Genomic DNA, 15,128 nt, shown 5'->3' with positions numbered 1-15,128 from the left:
CTTCCCTTCCCTTCCCTTCCCTTCCCTTCCCTCTTACTGTCTAAGTCCTTGATTTTTTTCTTATTTATTTGAGTTGAAAGGGCAACAATACTCTTATCTGATATGAAATCTTCTGCTGTTGCTTTCTAATAGGAAATTCGGACACCGTGTGTTAGTGCCTTGCACGGCTTTTAGCAACTCCTGACATGACAAGGGAGATGTTCTCACCTAGGGACTCGAGGGATGTGAGCAGTGCACTGTCCCCTTCCTGTGCCAAACTTCTCCAAACCAACCGAGCTGCTGGATTTAAGCGGGCATGACGTTCCTTCTTGAACCACACTGTGCACAGAAGCTTGTTATTACTGTTAGGTTTATATAGCAATGCTATATACGTACAAACCTAAATCACTGCGGTTAGATAGCCTGTGAAATTCCTGCAAACGCATGACAAAACACACAAAGGAACAAAATGGTGAGCGTGGCTTCTCCCTGCCGTTCCGCCCGAAGCAAGCAGCGTTTCCCCAGCAGTTGGTGCAGACAGAGCTCCCCCTCCTGACAAAAATCACCTTGGGCCGCTATCCACCCCGGGAGACTTCGTGCACTTACAGGGATCGGGCCATTGGTAACGTGAGCTGCCAGGCATGTCACATTATCAATGGAAACAGAGCACTGAGTGTTTTTCAAATCTCCCTTATTATTTGCAGTTGCTTAACCAAACAAAAAGTTTTTTTTTGATTTTTATTTTCTGTCGCAGCAAGATTATTGCTGTCAGTGGAAAGCATCCAGCGTGCAAACCTTCATCTCAGTGTCTCTTGCTTCGCTAAAAGGGGCCCCCAAAAGCCCCGGGATTACTTCATTGTCTGCTGCAAGGTAATCGCTGTCCTGCCGGCTTTCACCTCGTGGAATCTCACCCAGCATTTGCACAATGTGGAAGAGTCTCCTCTAAATAGAGAAAATGCTCATTATAGGTAAAGCTGTCGAACTCAGAATGGTCTGAGAAGTAATTGAGATGCTACTTACCAGGTGTATTATAACACACACCAAGCAGCAATTGGCTGCAGCTGACATTTCAGCTGCTATTTATACTTTTTGAGGGCTTTGCTATTTTCCACTTCTTTTCGTTTAACCTCATTTGTAAGGACTATTAGGGGTTTTATAAAATGGGAGGTGTTATGGTAAGAAATATTTCAAAAACCTCTACTTTCCAAGCATGAAAAATCTCTCTGGCTTGCAAAAACATGGCAATGTATGTAAACACTATGCTTCAATAGAGAGGAGCTGACAGCAACAACTTGGGGGCTGTAGTGCAAGGTATGCACTCCGTAGGGACTTCAAATGGAGATGGTGGCTGTATAAGGCTGAAAGCAGAAATTCCTGGTGATCTGTGTGAGCTAGAAACCCAAGAGGAGGATGCGCCAGGGCAGGACTCTGTGAGTGCCCTCCAGCTCCAGGCTAGGGCTCAGTGCTCTGGTGTGCAACGTGCAACAAAACGCAGAGACTGGGAGCCAGCCTTGGGCACTCACTGGCAGGCCTGGATGCTCGGGGTTTGCAAGCATTGAGTGTTGCCTTGCTGCAGTGCAGAGAGAGATGTAATCCTCCAGTTCCCAGCACAGCTTCCGCCCCTGAGCATCAGAACCCATCCGAAAAGCACAAAGCTCCCAGCTCACACAAAGCCTTTGCCTCACGCTCCACGACCACGACCAGCTTCCATCTGGGCAAATCCATGCCACAGCAAGTATTTTCTAGACATTTTACAGTTGGGTGAACTGAGCCGGGGGATGAAGCCAGTTATTTGGGGCAGAGGCAGAAAGGGAGGTTTGTCCTCTCACTCCTCCACCGCGACCATCAGCTCCATCTGTCCGCCCATCAGCTCACAGCGCCAGGCTCCAGTGTGACTCCCATCAGTCTGCAAAGTGCTGCATGTTGATGTTTTTGGTTTGATACTTGGAGAGCTCTACAGAGAGATTTAATTAGACAAAAATGAATTCCTTTGAGAACAACCTTCTGGCAGCACTTTGGAAAGTGCTAGGAAGCTTCAGTTATTCAGACGCTTAAAAACTGGCATTAGCCACTTTCCAATTTATTTTTAAAAGGACAACCAAATCACGGCACCCCCCAGGTCTAACAATAGCTGTGGCTCGCCTGCCAGACACACTACCAGAAGATGAGGTGCCAGACCTCCTCCTTAGAAGCCACTTCCCACAGCTGCCAAGCCCTTCACTGGCTGCTGTCACCAAAGGTTTCCCTTTTGCTGACACTGTCCTCTGGCCGCTTCACTCTCTGTCCCTTTTTGCTGCAGCACGTCCTGTGCGATGGTGCCATGGCGCTGACCGGACGTGACAAGCAAACGTGCAGAGCAGCATCAGTCACTCTGTGGCATCCAAATGTCAGCAATCCCTCAGTGTCTGATTCAAACATAGGTGGAAAGGAAGGAGACACGTGAGTGAAAGCAGCCAGGCATGGGGAATTGCAAGCACAGACACTCTGGAGGCCACGTCTCACTGCCAGCTTTGTCACCTTCCTAGTGACAGACAACTCTGGTGATGGCCAGTGAGGAATGGCAGGGTGGGGAGCATTAATGACCACCTATGTGCTCAGGCTGCTTGGGTTCAGATACACCTGGGATAAGGTCACTGTGGGCCATGTGAAACTGCGCATCCTCCGGCCGTAACCACTTCTCAAAACAGGATCTGGTCACATCAGAATCCCAGAATGGCTTGGGTTGGAAGGGACCTTAGAGATCATTGAGCTCCAACCCCCTGCCATGGGCTGGTTGCCCCCCACCAGCTCAGGCTGCCCAGGGCCCCATCCAACCTGCCCTTCATCACCTCCAGGAACGGGGCATCTCCTTCTGCCTCTATTTCTCCCTCAGAGTTTTCCATACAAGTTGCACAGAGGGCTCTGGGTTTCCACGCTGCCTTCTCAGCCGTGGCTTTTTGATGCCTGCGTTGTCACCAGCCCCTGTGCCAAATGAAACGCTCCCTTTTGAGGCGATGGCCGGCACTTCTGTCCTTGGCACCATTTACACTAGGACAGAGTGCTTCTCTGTGGGAAGCGAAGGGTGGGACAGCACCAAAAGCTGCGGTGCTCAGCCCCCTTCTGGCACAGCCTGAGCAATGCAGCAGTAACAAAGAGAAGCACACCACGACGTCTGTTTCATTCAGTCTCCTCAGTGCCTTTAAATTCTCTCTAAAATAAATGAGGATTTATATGGGTCTTAAAAAATTCCACTCATATCAAGCCATAAAGGAAGAAGGAATCTACACTTAAGCACTTACTACGGGATGTCTGCAGAGCTCTCTGCAAATGGGATGGAGCTGGAGCACGCAACAGGGTTAGTGTTAAATATAGCTGTATACACTCCCTCGGCCTCCCGAACTGCTGAAAACCTCCTAGCAGGTGATCACAAGGCTTTCTATAATTGAAATGAACTTAATCCTGACAAAAATGTAGCAGCAGCTGCTATGAGAGCTGTGGCTGCTGTCCAAGTATTTCCCACATTGTTCTGTTCTGGATATTGAAAAGGGGCTGGTGGCTGTGTTGCAGGCTCCTGCCACTGAGTGTCTCTGACAAGAAAGCTGTTGTGGTTTAGATTTAAGGCCTTTGTTGTATTTTTTATAGGAACACTTTTCTCTTGTGTGAGGATTGCCGTGCAAGGATCTGAGTCGCTCACGTATTAATTACTTATGGCCTGCAACAACGCTCTAAAACAGAAGTAAAATATGGATATTCCTTCTCATATATATATACTCTATAGTAACACATGTAGGCAGTTGTGTACATATATTTAATATGGTGAGATATCAAGCTCGATACCGCAAAGATAAAGGCAACAGAGCTTGTAAGTGCTGGGAACACACTGATGGGGCCTACAGATTTCCCCGGAGCCCTCAGACCTAGAGTCTGGGTCTGCACAAGGTCTCTTTCACTTTCTGTTTCTCCACTGTGCTGCCAGCACTGTGCCCACAGCTGCTCGGAGGAGCTCCCCGCTGTGTGCCACAACCCTGCTGTCCCCTGCTCTGCAGACCTGCACCCACACCTCCCGTGTCAGCTCAATGGCTCATGCTCCCAGCGTGGAAAACATGAACTCCATCCTTTTCAAACTCTCCTTTTGCCCTGAGCTAGCCAAGACAACACTCACTTTTTGTGTGACATCCAAGGCTGTTCAAAGGGCAGAACAGAAGATGGTGCTGCCGAGCCAACTTGTTTTAACAAGAAAACTTCCTTGGAGTCATTTCTTGACAGCTCCTGTTCCAAAATAACCTTTGTTTAAAGTTGTCAAGGAGATAAGTTTGGGAAGCACAAGAGCTAGAGAGAAACATCCCACAGCCACTTCTGTCACGGAGTAGAGATGCAGTGAAATATTGATGGGCCAGCCTCCCTAATCGTATCTCCTACTGAGGGGCTGGCGTGAAATCCGGAACGCTCCTGCTCTGTGTATGGCACCGCTGGGATGAAGCTACATGGGCGACTGGTTTGGGATGCATATGGCTAATGAACAAGCGTCAGCTAGACAGCGTTGTGGGAGCTAATGAAATGTTCAGTACAAAACGCATCACCTCCAGGTATCATCGGTGCCTCGCTCCTGGAGTTTAATCCTCTCCTCTGCAGCAGCCTGTGCAGCCCCACTGCTCCGTGTAAAACAACAGGAGCAGCACAAAGAACAAAAGAACTTTTGATCATCGAACCGGGCAAAACGATGTCAAGCTCTCGGGCTGCATTTTTTTTTCTTATTAAGACTTATGTGGTTCAAAACACAGGCATGCAAAAGTAAGGCCAATAATTTCCACCCACAATGCTGGCAGCTACAAACTCTATAGAGAAATTTTAGCTCAAACTGAGAACAGTAATAGGAAGCTTCTTTGGTTTTCAAATCCAGGGTACTCTCCTGCCTCCATAGTTCACCTACCCTCCAACCAGACTTCACATGAGAACAAGCAAAACCACCCAGAGCATCAGTGGGAAGGCTGCTTATTAGGTCACTGGTTCCAGGAGGTTTGGTGGTTTGATGGAAAGAAACATCCTAAATTCAGATGCCTCTTCAAAATCCAATTTACTTGGCAGCTGTAAATGAAGTGGCTGTAAAAGAAGAGGCTGTCTCACAGCATTTCATTTTCTAAATCTTGTGGCACCTGTAAATGCAGCTGAGCATAGATAGCTGAGCATCTAAAATAAAGTGATGCTGAGAACAGCGATCGCATTCCGCTTAGTCCCTTCAGGCAGCTCCAGACTTGGTGAGGTCCATGCGGATTGCAGAGCTAGAAATTAGAATTCATGCTACATCTCAGCATATCAGCACGATGACAAATGAGGTCTCTACTGTTAATTCCTCTAGAAAAGGATGCCACACGTACACCTGCCTGTGGCAGCACAGACGACGGCTGTCATCAAAAGTCAGAATTCTTCACTTCTTCTGGCCTCAACACAACTTTCCAGGTTAGCTTGATGGAGCTGCTGTATCTCCTTGTTTTCCTTTCTCTGGCTGCAGAACAAGAATAATATTTATCTGTTTTACAGGCCACATTAGAAAGATTAATTTGCTAATGCTTGTTGAGTACTTTGAAGACATAAAGCAACAAATGCATTTTAAGGACTGTGTTTAGCGTGCCTGGAATCAATAGATACTTGGCAAAGGTACTAATGAAGGGACCCAGAGCACGTGGGAGCACAGAGCGACCTGGGTACCCACACTGTCTGTCCCAGTCCCAACCCACGGGGCGTAGCACGTGTCCACACGCACCCTGTGCCCACTGCTTCCCATGGCAGGGTGAAAGGCTGTGCTCCTATACTCTTTGGCTACACAGATGATGAATTTAAAAACGGCAGCGGTTCTTGCAGGGGAGGGAAGAGGCTTATCAGCCTGTTCATGCCCAGAAGTTCCTCAGCCATGAGTATGGCCTTCCCTCAGGCTACTGCTGAGGGATCCAAGCACAGCTCTACTGGTAGGACATAACATACTGCTGACTTCCCATGGGCGCTGTCTTGGGGAGCCTTTGCCTGAGCAGAAGCAAGGGAGTGGTAGTGCCCTGCTGTTGCTCCGCAGCTTTGGAAGCTCAAAACAAGCTACCAGACTCCGTCTGAAGCCGCTGCTTTTCAGGAATGTCGTTCCGCATTGGTGAAGTATCACAGATCAAAATTTGGTTCCTGTCTCACATCTTCCCAAGCAGAAATAAGAACGCAAAGGTTAGGAACAATGTTTTTGCTCCACTGATAAAGACTCGAAGCGGATTCAAAAGGTTACCAGGTTAGAAGTGCAGGGACCGAGAGCAATGAAGTCCTCAGTATCTTCCTTCAAGAAATGCTTATCTGGGCCTAAATGCTAATGAATCCTTCTAGCAATGAAGAGAGTCTGGCAGTCTGAATACAGAACTGTGTGAAATGCCAGCTCACTGCCTCCACTGCCCAGTCTGTATAGGGCACTCATCACGTCACCATAACTGCATTAATGGAGATACTCACAGGCTTTCATCTTTTATTCTTGTCCCAATATTTATGAAAGGAATGGGAACAGTGAATAAGTATCAAACACAGATAAACCAGCCTGAGAGGCTGGGCCTTGTGCCTGTAGTCCAAACCCACTTACCCAGAGCCTAAATTTGCTAAATGAGACCATCAGTTATTCCTAGAAAAGCTGCAAGGACAGGAAGAAGCATGCATGTTCCAAGACCATTAGAGCTTTGAAAGGCCCCTCTTCTAAAGCTACAGCAGGTCTCTCACCATTTTCAGACAGCAGGTTACTATGAATTACTAATTATCAAAGCAGGCAAGTCAGGTCCATTGCTGACCTGCTGTGTGAGCTGGGCAAAAAACCAAATCTGTTCCCACTGCATTGACTCAGGCTGTAAAGTGATGTAAATGTAAAATATGTGCACTGAAGAGGTTTGAAGCTTAATATAGATCTTGTTAAATGTTCATAAAGAATACTGAAGCCCTTAGATTAAGAGGTACACCAGAGGAGAGTGATAGGGTTATAAAATCCATTTTTGCAAATAACTCATATTTATATAGTACCTTTCAGCCTACGGATCCCAAAGCTTTTTTCCAACACAACACCCTGATATACTGTGCTCGCTTCACCTACCAGTTCAAGGCGACCTCCCCTCAAGTGAAATGTGGCAGCTATGTAATAGCCCCGAGTAGTAGTAACTTTAATAACAGCAAGGCATTTATATGGTCTTACAAACTTCAGAGAGTTAATTCCCTGCCCCTTCAGGAAGCAGACAAGGTTTATTATTCCCATTTCACAAAGGCAATATAACCAGAGTGGACAAGAGTGGAGAAAATCTGCACTCCCAGAGATTTATAAAGTGAAATTCCATGCATGAGCCTGAAGTGCTTTTAATCCCACATACAGAAAAACATATCAACATATCTTATTAAAAAAAAAAAAAGTCCTTTACTAAAAATAATGATGTGGAGAGAGCTCTGATCTGGATTCTAACACCTGCCACTTCAGCTGAATAAACTGCCTCCTCAAGCACGTGTTGACATAGAAACATCATGGTCCACAAACGCTTCTGTGCCATGAAACAAATTGGGCGCTCAAAATATACTGCCAAGAATCAGACAATCTGTTTTAAGAGGACCCAAGAGTTAGTAAAAACCTCTTGAAATACAGCAGGAGAGAAAGCTGCAGCAACACCAATCTCCGAGGCAGACTGGCATTGTTCTTGCAGCTCTACGGTTCTTTTCAGCCCACCTGCGCTGCACTGCACCGATGCTTTCAACAAGGAAGAAAACTTCATTTTGTTACCCCCAAAGGTTCTGCAAAATGTTCCTGAACTTGGAGTCCCTCTTTTTATGTATAGGAAAAGAAAGGTACCAAATCATCGGGATTTAACTTCTTCTTTACTGAGAACTGGAGTCCTGTCCCCAGGTCATGTTACTGTTCCTGTATTTTTTACTCAGCAGTGGTGGAGAGAAAAAGAAAAGAGTGTAAAAGCACTACTTTGCCCCTGGAATCTCAAACATCTTTTTAATGACAGCACTGACAATCCTCCCAGCTTTCATTCTTCCTGCTCTTACCTACCAAGGACTCGTCCTTTTGCAACTTGAACGATTATTTACTGCTTGAACCAGGAAACACTCTCATCTACACACCCCTTTGCTCCCCAGGACTTTGGTTATCTAGCCCAGATTGCATGAAGTCCCTGCCATCTCCCTCCTGACAGAGCAGCTTTTCAGCGGGGCTCCAACCGCAGTTTTAGCCAGGCTGCGACAACTCCCAGCTGTCTGCAAAGGGATCTGCACCACTGCTCATCCTTCCAGCAGAGCCACCCCCTGCAGATGCCCTGAGTCATTCCCACTGCCTGGGCTATGCCCGGGGCAGGTGGAGGCTGAGCTGTGACATCTGTGCCCTGCAGGACCTGGGGATGAGGTGCGGGGAGGCAAGAGAAATGAGCTGACCCATGCCGAGCATCATCAACTCTCTGGCAAAGTGATTTCCATTCACAGTAGCACATTTCCTACAGGAATGATTTCCCATTCATCACTGCAGTGATAGGAAAGTAACTTTGCCAGCCAGGGCTCGGCCTCTCGTTCCAAAATACCCTCAATGTGCTATATAGCATCTTCACGATGCGCCGCATGGATCAGTGCTCCTGCCCGACTCACTGACCTTCTTCACTTCACAGAAGCTGCTTCCTTTCATCTCTTTGGCTTCGTTTCCCCTGGAGAAACCTGCATTTCCATGGTCCCACTGCAGCCTCTGGAGGGAAAGGGTGGGTGTCTGGGGAAGAAAGGACATCTTTAATGCACTCCTCACTACCCTTTAGGCAGGTCTGGTGCCCTCCAGCACCCGAATGCCAATAAAGCAGCATCATGCATTGGAAGCCACGCAATCAGGGAAGTTTTATGAAAAGCTATTGCAGAGCTACATGAGCCCTGGCAAACACACCGTGGCCTGAACTCACAGCCTGACCCTCATTTAGGCATGTGGACAAGGATACGGGGCCTAGCTTTGGTGCTCAGAAATAAAACATGAACCTTTCTGACACCATCAACCCCAAAACCAAGCGCAAAATCATTTCCTGGCACTGAGCTCACAGCAAAGAGCTTTTAACCTTTTCTGCTTTTGGAATAATTTGTTTAACTTTGTGGCATTTCACTACCACACAAGTCAAACACGCTGTCGAGCGTCTAGATCAAGGCCCAGGGGAAAACTTCCCTAGTATACTTCATGCACTACAAAACAACAGAGATGGTGGTGGAGGAGAGCCTCTGACTTTGCTTCCTTGGCAACCTGGATGCCAGGAAACAGAACACATGGCACTGCAGGTAGCTCCTGGGCACGTGCATCGCTGCTACAGTCCAGGAGAGGAGCAATCTCAGCTCTGCTGGATGACACAGGGGTGGCACAGGGATGTGGGCTTCCTCCCTGCTCTGCGTCTGCCTGCAGAGAGCCCAGCTCTGTGGGATGCACTGGAGGTCAGTTTTGACCCTGAGTAATCAGCATAATGAAGTGTGTCCTCGTAGGACTGAGCTACCACGTCAGTTGATTTCTCAGGATGATGGGGAGATTTACAAGCTTAAGATAGCTTACAGGTCCATATTTATAGCTCTCAGGCTTAAGCCCAGACCTGGAGACCCATACATTTGGGCTTAGAGGTATGTTGAGCGAGTGTTCATCTGTCTCCACCTCCTCAGTTCCTCCCTGTGAGATTACCATCCACCACAGGCACAAGAGTAAGGACAGAGCTGCCCATCTGTCTGTCCTCCATGGTGTTCAGCTACTCTGAATTATACCACCTGTGAAGCAGGCTCTTCCATTAAATATATCTTGCAGCTCTTTCTTTCCCTTCTTTCCCCCTTCCCTCTTTAACTCTTAAAGAATTTCATTTAATACCTAGGGAGCAGAAAACCCACTAGATTTGACCCTGACCTTTGCAAATGGAAATATGATGTAGTGAGAATTGAGACCTGAGAGTCAACTAGCTTCTTTGGTTTCACTGTTGAAATACCCCAGGTCATTCCATATTTCTATTATGAGCCTCAGATAATAGGGAAGAAAATTAGGTAATTCCATTTTTGGATTAGTTGGGTTTCTTGTCAGCTGGGAGATGGGATCTGAGGTATGTGGAGAATGACTGGAGGCACACGATGAACAGCTGATTATAGATGTTGTTTGGGATGCTATTTCTGCATGGCCTGCTCCAGAGATATTGAAAGAGATTGTGTCTGTTTCCCCAGACATTTATACCTGTTTTCCGTCACTGACTTCAAAGTCATTACTCTGCATTTGTCCATATTTGAGTGAGTAGAAAATCCAGGACCATTGTTTACATGTATCATTGTACTGAATCATACCTAAGCTTTTAAATGATCAAAAATGGGTTATGTATGTAGAGAAGAATATTAAAAAACAGCAGGGAATCCACAAGCAATAACAAGATTTGTAGGGAAAGGAGTACTGCCAGAGTTGATGTATCTGTGTATGGGTAGAATTATAAACTCTAGCTCAAAGCCTGCAAACCGCCTTATGAAAGCAGATCTTCCTCTTCACAGAGACTGACTGATTTCTCCAGGTGCATATGAAAAGAAGAGTTTGCCGAATCAAGAGCAACGTTAGTGAGGAAAAGAAAAAACAAAACTAAAAGATCACCGCATGAAACATTGATAAACGTAGCTTGGAACAGTTGGATACTTGACAATCTTTAATCTAATCTCTTTTTTCTCTAAAAAAAGACAAAAAACAATGGCTGGAAGGTAAAGCCTGATTAAATTTAACAGTAAGTTTTTAAAACAAAAAAGCAATATGCGTGATTCATGAAGCAAAGTATTTGATTTCCTATCTCATGAGGTCTTCAGCTCGAGTCATTCAAGACGAGAAGCTTTATTGATACACATTAGCACGCTCAACCAAGGATTGAAAAGAATAGATTTGATGCTGTCTTGTTTTTTTCTATCTTAAAATTTATCTGAGCACGTTTGAATTTGGTAAAGCATCTGATACCATATCATAAAATGTAGCTCTTTGGATGATCTGAATGCAATAGTCCATGGATCGAATCACAGCTGAGTGGCTGCAGACAAAGAAGAATGCTAAACAGGGAGTTAGTGTGTTGTAGAATTATGTTTATTAGGGCATCAGAGAGATCAAGTCCTTGGTCTTTTTTGACGTTTTTATTGATGACTCTAAAGAAGGATTGAACAAAAGGATGACAGGCATTCACAGAAGTGACATGAAGTTGAAAGGGATCACACATGCTAGGGAAACCAGAAAGATAATGCAAAGGAATCTGGATAGACTGGAAACTCAGAGTGAAAATATCTCAGTGCAGTGAATTTCAGAGCCAGACACATTGGAAGTCTTGGATCTCTTGATGCCTAAAGGGTTTAAAGGTGGTGTTCATTAAGATTGTGCCATGGGGAAAAATATGAAAAGATGCAGAGTGTGGGGACATGCTCCAGCTGAAGCCCTACAGATACGTGTTACAGCAAGCCAGGAAGAAAATAACAGAGAAGTCCTTCAGTGCCTTTGGCAGGTGAGGCATTTAATAAACATGTCTACCAGGAATATTCTATAATAAAACCCGATGTATCATTTCCGTTCACTGAGCTAGTGTCATGTCTGCAAACTGCACAAGGCTTTGTCTCCTCAATGCATTAATTTCCATCCAAATGCCCAGGCAGAGCCTCTATTAGCAACCTCTGTTGACACGAGTAGATTATTCACGGAAGCATAACTAAATCTCTCTTATTTCTCTGAAATCTACACTCGCTCCTCTGCTGGCAGATGAAAATTCACAAATGAAAATGTCTACTGCCTTCCTTTTAAGTATTTGGGGCTGGATTTAAACCTACAACCTCTATTTAAGGATGGATTCTAGACATTACCTTCTCGCCATGATAGGCTTTAGCACTTAGAATGTGCTGTGGCTTGCAGGCAGTTCACACCAGACCCAGCACCCAGTACATCCTGACTGGAAAAGAAGTGGACTAAGAGCAGGAGACTCCTAGGGACATCGTCAACAGCAAAGAGATCATGTATTGTTAAGCCCTAGGGATACAGGGAACATTCAGCCAGTCTAGAGCAACTCTTCTGGCTTCCACGCCAGGCTGTGGTGTCCCTTCCTTTGAGGGTCTATGCCAGCAACAAGGGAAAGGTATTCTGCAGGAGCAGTAAGACAGAGCATTGTGGCTGTGGAGCAGAGACAAGACAACACAGTGCCATATTGCTCTACATGGTCCTGGAACACCCGGAGCTAAAGAATTTGTATATGTGGGAGGAAATGATCTTTTCCTGTAGGTCCGCCCCCACCCTGCCTGGCATCAGCTGATGTCCTCTAGCCTGTCTGTCCCAGAAGCAGGGAGCAACTGCCTGCATGACTTCACTTCTCCGTGACCTAGAAGTTCTTTCCAATTTACCGCTCACATCGCCCAACCAAAGCGATACATACAGACTCGCACGCAGAGCGTACTGTGCTGCTGTGCCTTACTCCGTCGGCCTCTGCTGCTCCCTAGCATGGCTTTATCTCTCTATAAAATAAAGGTCATTATGGTGCTATTCAGGTAGCGGAAGCTTTGAAGAAACGCTTTCAAGTACACTATAGAAGTAGACATTATTACCCACTGCCCAGGGGTTTGGAGAAGGTTTACTCCAATAAAAGGCTTTGCATTCCGCTGGCAGGAAGCACTACACATAAAGTGGAGAATTTTCCAAGCTGAATTCAGATGAGCTGATTTTTTATCAGATCTTCTTCTAGAGAATGGGCACACCACTCCCTGGACTGCGTGAAGGCTTAATGCTCTAATAATATTCACCCTACTGATACAGATTCACAGGGTAGAGCAACGAGCAAAGTTGAAGACTGAAATTTTAAGGGGATGATGTGAGATGAAATCCAACATTTGTGGGCAGATACCATATCTGTCTCAGGACGTGCGCACGTAGGAGTCTTGGTGCTCGGCATTTAGAGGCACAGCAGATTTAGCACGGGGCAGGAGGTGGAGCAGAGGCTAGATTAGCCAGTCCTCGTAGCTAGGACCATGGTGAATTAGCCCCTCTAGGGAGGACTGTAGGTAACGCTTGGCTCCAAATAGTGCTCAGACTCCTACTCCACAAATACTATGTCCCTCCTCAGGTGTTTGAACTGGTGGAAGAAAATGGAGAGAAACAGGAAAGGCTCACGGACCAGACATCTTTCATCTCGACCGCAATAAACCTATTAGCATCGCACAGGTGAGGAAGGGTTTGTGGCACTGCGCTGATAACGGCGCTGACAGCAGATGCTCAGCGCCAGGCAAATTCCTTAGAAACAACCTTATTGGAAGCACTCACTCCCAAAAACCGTCAGCTGTATTTGGGCTGACGCGGAAAATATTTTAAATGGTGTTTCAGACAGCAAAAACAAGAGATGGGTAGAAATTACTGCTCACAAAAGCTAGGCTCAAGTGACAATTTCTGCGGTGAAAAGCTGCATTTATTTGGTTGATTTAAAGCTGCTTTGTCAAGGAAACATTTTACACCTACTCTTCAGGTGTAAAGAAGGCTTAAAAATTAACTGAAAAAATATGTTTGTTATTTCAGGACTATCCAGGCCTCTTCCCTTTCTTCTTTGCTCTTCACATTTTAAACAGAGGGGAAAGTCGCTGTTAGGGTTGTTTTTTTAAAGTGGTGAGATACATGAATCTTTCAAACATCCAAATTCTCACCCCAGGTATCTTTCCAATATTTTAATTAAATAGATGATAAGAAGCGACAGTGAGTTTCTAGCAATTCATGAAATAATCTTTCCTTTCCTGATCGCTTATCTTTTATCTCTGGATCTAGCGAGGTCATAATCCTACTGTCTCCACTCATCCTTAGAGACCCTCCAGCCAAACAAAGATAAGACTTCCAATATCTAAAGTAAAACCAGAGTAATCCCTTCCCGTAAACTACAGCAACACCAAACAAGAACAGCACCAGCAAGCCACAGCATCGAGGCCTTTTTTGAAGGCAAGCAAGAGCTTGGCCATTTCCTTGGTGGTCAGTGCAACTTTGGGACGCCCCCTCCAGGTACGGGTCTTGCTAGGAAACAACATTAGGTCTGGTTCACGCTGGGGGTTTTGCAGTCCTGCTGCAGATGTTAACAGATGTTTCCCTACTTACCCTTCTCAGAGAGCAGATGCTACTTGCACATCTAGAATATGCCATCCACTGATTCCTGAGTCTGTAGCTAGATGTCACAGGGTTTAATCTAACAGCTTCCAGCCCCCAGCCAAGGGATCTGCTCCTCCCAGAGTTATTCTAGGCAGCGCGAGATTGCTGTCGCTCCAGGGGGACACCAGCACGGCAGGGAAAGGCCAGTGCTGGGATGACAGTCATAAGCATTGCTCTGTTAAACCAGAGCTGAAGTCTGCTGCTGTTTAAAGGGGAATGTTCCAGCACAGCCAGGAGGCAGTTTGTCTCATCCTATAGATGCTTCATCGGGTATTAGGACTCCTTGCCTTTCCTACGAGCAGATGTTCTGGCAAGGTTTCTTGGGATCAATAACTAGCTCTTCCACAGCACTTGTACATTGCATGGAAACATACAAAAGAGCACCCAGGATCAGTGGGGTCACGCCATTTCACAAACAGGGTAAGATGATGAATAGGGAAAGTGCATAACACGTCCAAAGGCATCAGTCACACTGAGATGCGCGTCATGGGATGGGCAAGTCACACAGCAACTCCATGAGCATCAGGCTCTCCCATCCCCAAATAGAAATACCATTTTGACCTCATCTGACTTATCTCCTGCAATGACAAAACAAGTGCCATGTCAGACGGTGGCAGTAGTTCAGCTGGACCAAGAGATAGGAAAAAAAAGAACACTATTTCTACTGCTTGTTTCACATCCAGGTCACTTGTAGCTCTGTATGGAGTCCTGCTACTTGGCACTCACTGTAACACCATCAATAAACCTCCAAAGTTATCTGAGGCTGCAAGATTATTAGCTCCCACCCCGATGAGTTTATTTAATGCAGCTGGGATAAAGAAGAACGCTCCAAGAATGCAGTCTGCAAATTATCTAAAAAAAAAAACGAATTATGTGTCAGTTTCCCTCAGGTTGCAGTTCAGCAAGCCATCCGGGACTTACTGCATGAATACCAGCCAAGCAGTGGGAGGCAAAGTCATCATCGGCTTTTGTGTTCTTTGATTACTGTTATTCAAACTGAACAAAG

At 46.0% G+C, this 15,128-nt stretch overlaps 1 protein-coding gene across 37 annotated transcripts in view; it reads right to left on the bottom strand.

Moving 5' to 3' along the window:
• CHD2 (chromodomain helicase DNA binding protein 2) overlaps window positions 1-15,128 on the bottom strand; it is a 111,933-nt gene that overhangs the window by 88,857 nt on the left and 7,948 nt on the right. For 24 of the 37 annotated variants that reach the window (XM_021406887.1, XM_021406885.1, XM_021406889.1 and 21 more), the window contains 2 exons: window positions 8,597-8,707; window positions 208-5,461 (listed from right to left, as the gene is read on the bottom strand). The exons of 1 other annotated variant lie outside the window; for it this stretch is intronic. The gene's annotated coding sequence lies outside the window, so the exon portion shown is untranslated. The remainder of the gene's footprint in view (window positions 1-207; window positions 5,462-8,596; window positions 8,708-15,128) is intronic. 12 more of the 37 variants (XM_021406893.1, XM_021406902.1, XM_021406899.1 and 9 more) reach the window with 10 other exon arrangements.

The sequence above is a fragment of the Numida meleagris genome, chromosome 9 (genome assembly GCF_002078875.1).
Source record: "Numida meleagris isolate 19003 breed g44 Domestic line chromosome 9, NumMel1.0, whole genome shotgun sequence".
Lineage (NCBI taxonomy): Eukaryota > Metazoa > Chordata > Aves > Galliformes > Numididae > Numida > Numida meleagris.
Note: the sequence above shows the minus strand (reverse complement) of the source record. Positions and strands in the feature narration are given on the sequence as shown.